General features: G+C 44.7%; 1 long non-coding RNA gene across 1 annotated transcript; it reads left to right on the top strand.

Moving 5' to 3' along the window:
• Positions 1-1,404: 1,404 nt before the first annotated feature.
• Positions 1,405-3,162, top strand: LOC307216553. Its single transcript, XR_013839143.1, has 2 exons — positions 1,405-1,938; positions 2,856-3,162. It is a non-coding gene; the product is annotated as an uncharacterized lncRNA (long non-coding RNA).
• Positions 3,163-3,842: the final 680 nt, after the last annotated feature.

The raw sequence follows: 3,842 nt of genomic DNA, 5'->3' as shown, positions 1-3,842 counted from the left end.
AACTCTAGCATTCAGTTACTTCATGTCGGAAGCAGTTGGAGAGAAACAGTTATGCTAATCTATTAGCAACTATTAATACCTCAAATCATTGGCTTGTCTGGCCCTATAAATTTCGGCTTCCTAAGCAGCATAGTGTAAGAAGAAGCACCGTTCTTACTCATTTGCCTAATCCCTTATCCGTACACGCCATGTTTCAATTTTGAAGCTTGCCACTTGCAGTAGCTTTTGCTTATAATTACATTCCCCTTCATTCCCAGTTCCTTAAATCCCACTTCTCCTCAATTTGTCCTTGCAGATACTGTCTAAGGATTCCATGACTCTCTCTCTCTCTCTCTCTCTCTCTCTCTCTCTCTCTCTCTCTCTCTGCATCTTTCCAAATACTTATTTGCTCTCTGCTTCTTTCCAAATTTTCATTGCATGTAATCCTTGTCACCATCTACAACCATCTGAACAACAAAAAGCAGAAGCAGAATTATTGTAACTGCTGAGGAGGATCGTTTTCTGACTTGGATGAAAATCGTGATGCTTGCTTTAAATCTGAGGTGGCCCAGTGCGGTACTGAAAATGTCCTCCTGCTTTTATAGGGACATCCAAAAAAGAGAGGACATTTTCCTGTAGTTTTTGGAGGGAGCTGGAGAATGGCACTATGTTATGTGACGTAGCACTGTGGGATGGGGGCGGGGAAGTATGATCAGAATTGAAGATTTAAAAAGTGGACAGATTTGTCCATCCCTAGTGAGGGGTAGGGTCTAATAATAGCTGGTTGTGGTGGGTGCTTAGCTTGTTGCAGGCAGTGGCATTGTGTGTGTGTGTGTGGGGGCACAGGAGTGGTTTCCCTGGATGCAAAATTGTTAGGGGCGCCAAATTTCAACACCCAGTGCTGCCTCAATACAGCTGGGCTCCTTGGGAAATGGCTTTTCTGTGCAAACCAGGAAGTGACTTCTCCAGACAACAGAATGACTCTGCTTTTGTTATCTCTGTGGCTGTGATTTCCTGCATGACATGGACACCATTAGGCAGCTGAATATGCAAACATACTTTGTTTCCATCCCTCCTCCCCCTCCACGTGGCCCTGGGTGCTGGCAACCCACGCTACACCACTGGGTGCAGGGTAGCACAAATGTCGGCATTTGTGGAGAAAGTGGCTGAAAACAGCTGACTCCTATGACATGTGTGTGACACAGCACCGCTGGGTTCATGGTATACGTTTTATTTATCCTGTAAACTTTAAAAATGAATCTAATATGTAAGTGTCTGGTTTTCTCGCCAGCTCTTTCTTCCTATCTTTCCCTAGGCAGCATTTATATATAGAGGCTCAAAAGAACTGTGGCAGGCGATGCTCAAGAGTTCTGTTAAACAAAATACTTTCTCAAAGGTGCTATTGAAGATCCATTAAACTCTGAATAGGCATTTATGTGATACAAGACTGCAAGGTTCTCCAGAGGCTTGCCGCTGGATTAGAACACTGTAAATGTCAAACTGAATATAAATAGATGCTCTTAAAAATGCTTATTTAAAGAAATGCATTTAGGGAGGGGGGTGTTTCCAGTTTTATTTTATTGGTGTGTCTGGAGGATTCTTAAGCAGTTTCCAAAACGGTCACTCGCTCAAGAGTCCTTACAATAGAAAGAGTGAAGACATCGCTGTAACCCGAAATATAATTAGCTATAAAGGCCAAGGTATAAAACAGCAGGAGCAAAATCGGAGCAAAGAAACCATCGGTTACAGAAGGCAGCTCCCGACTTTCTGTTCCATTCTTTGAAAAACCCACCAGGATGAGGCTCTGCTGATGAAGAGGAGGAGCTATGCAAATGAGTCAGATCACCATCACCACCAGCGCTCTAAATAGTTTATGGATTCCAAACTGCAGAGTTTCTGCTTCCGAAGAGGCCAACCAGTAACTGAACCCGTGGAATCTCTCCCCTCCCTCCAAAAATGGTGAGGTGGGGTGGGAACTAAAGTATGAAAAATAGACTATACATAAGGGAGACAGTTGGCATGAATTACAAGTAACACAGACATAAAGATGAACCCTGGAAGCTCACAAGAGGTTTTTGTTACCCTGTTATTTACAACTGTCTTCTCCATTACTAGGAGAGTGAATTTCAGCAAAGGTCATAAAGAGTAATTAAGCTAGTGGTTTGAAAGGCATAGAGTCTGGAAGACACTCAGCGGGTCAGCTAGAAATCAAAGCTAATTCAATCCATTGAGTTTCTGTACAATATCAAGCTGTGGCCTTCATTATTTTAATTTCCCACAAAGGAAGATCAAGCAAAACTAAGTCAAACTGTACTGATTAAGGCAAAGTTAACAACTTCATTAAAGCACTCGCTAAGTGATTTCGCCGAGTGAATATTTCCAAGAGCGCAGATATGGGTATGCAGTGGGAAGGAACGATCAACTTTCGTTCCTGAATCATGATGGCACACTCATCCCAGACGGTATAAATAAAGAGATGAATTGCGGTACTCAAACAGGGGGAAAGAGGCTAAGCAAACTAATTCCCGGGAACTAAGCATAAATTGTGGTGTAGATTGCAAACTAACAGACAAACAAACAAAAATTGTTGCACAATCTGATCCATTAGGCCAGGCCAACCTAAAAAGGGGCCACGATGCACCTAAATCTTAACATTTTTGCAGCCAGCAGCGTGAAAGCTCTATTCATCTAGAAAGAGAGAGAAAAAGAGAAGGGTTGAACTGCAATACTGGAAACTGCTGCTAGGCATGAAGATCGATCTTGGAGGGGAAGAAACAGCAGAATTTGGAAGTGCAATAAAAAATAAGATGCAATCATAAACCACAACATAAAAAACATATGTTTAATGCATATTTTATTTTTTATTTTCCACTTAGTGTTGTGATTATGCTAAGGCTAACAGCAAGTCATTTACACAAATCAGAAGCGGGGACAGGCTGAAATACTGTTTCAATTACTCTGCTCACAGCAGCTACAACAACAGCCTCGCTATAAATAAGAACCGGATACTCCATAGCTTTGCAGATTAAGATGGAAGATACAGAGAATATTTGCGTCCTGCTTCAGTGTACTTCCTTTCTAGAATTCAATCCCGCATGCCAAACAAGGGGAGAAACGCCTTCAGAGTCAGGCTCTGGGCTTCTGTTTCTGAATTTCCATTAAAGAACGGTATTTTTGGTTGGAGAGAGATGTCATCATGGCACATGGGGGATGGTGGTAGGATGTTGGAGAGTCACTGTCATCCATAATACACAGGGGAAATTTTTTATTGTTCTCCAGATGGCTCTGTCAAGTTTCAGGGGCTCCAGAGCAAGATGCCCTCTGCTGCCCACACCCCACAATCACACACAACCTCCACTCATGCGCATGTAGTCACCGAGCACATGTACCCACCTGTGCATACTCAGCAATGCTTTTGCTCCTTAAGCCAGCACTGAGACAAATGGGTAGGTCTCCTCCTGCACTGAGTGCCACAATGCCAAATATGAAAAAAAGCTAACAGATATTGCAAGGGCAACTGGACACTTGGCTGCTTTTTCAGTGGCAACCATGAATTTTTCACCACAGAGCTGTCTGGGAGGTCTCACCAGTGGCGCAGCGTGGGGGGTGCAGGGGGTGCCAGCCGCACCGGGCGCAACATTTTGGGGGGCGCACTCACAGCTCTCTGCCCCTACCTGGCTCACTCACTCTCTCTCACAGTGCTGGCTGTGCGAATCCGATCCGAGCTGCCGGGTCGCTGCCCACTGTGCGGAGTGGAGAGAGAGCGAGGGAGGGACTATCTGGGGGAGGGACAGTGCAGCGGCTGCCCAGCGCAGCGCTGAGCGCGGGAGAGAACCACACCAGACCAGCCCAGGCAGCAGCAA

The sequence above is a fragment of the Podarcis cretensis genome, assembly GCF_951804945.1.
Source record: "Podarcis cretensis genome assembly, chromosome: 5".
Lineage (NCBI taxonomy): Eukaryota > Metazoa > Chordata > Lepidosauria > Squamata > Lacertidae > Podarcis > Podarcis cretensis.
The sequence above is the reverse complement of the archived record's forward strand: the minus strand, read 5'-3'. Positions and strand labels throughout refer to the sequence as shown.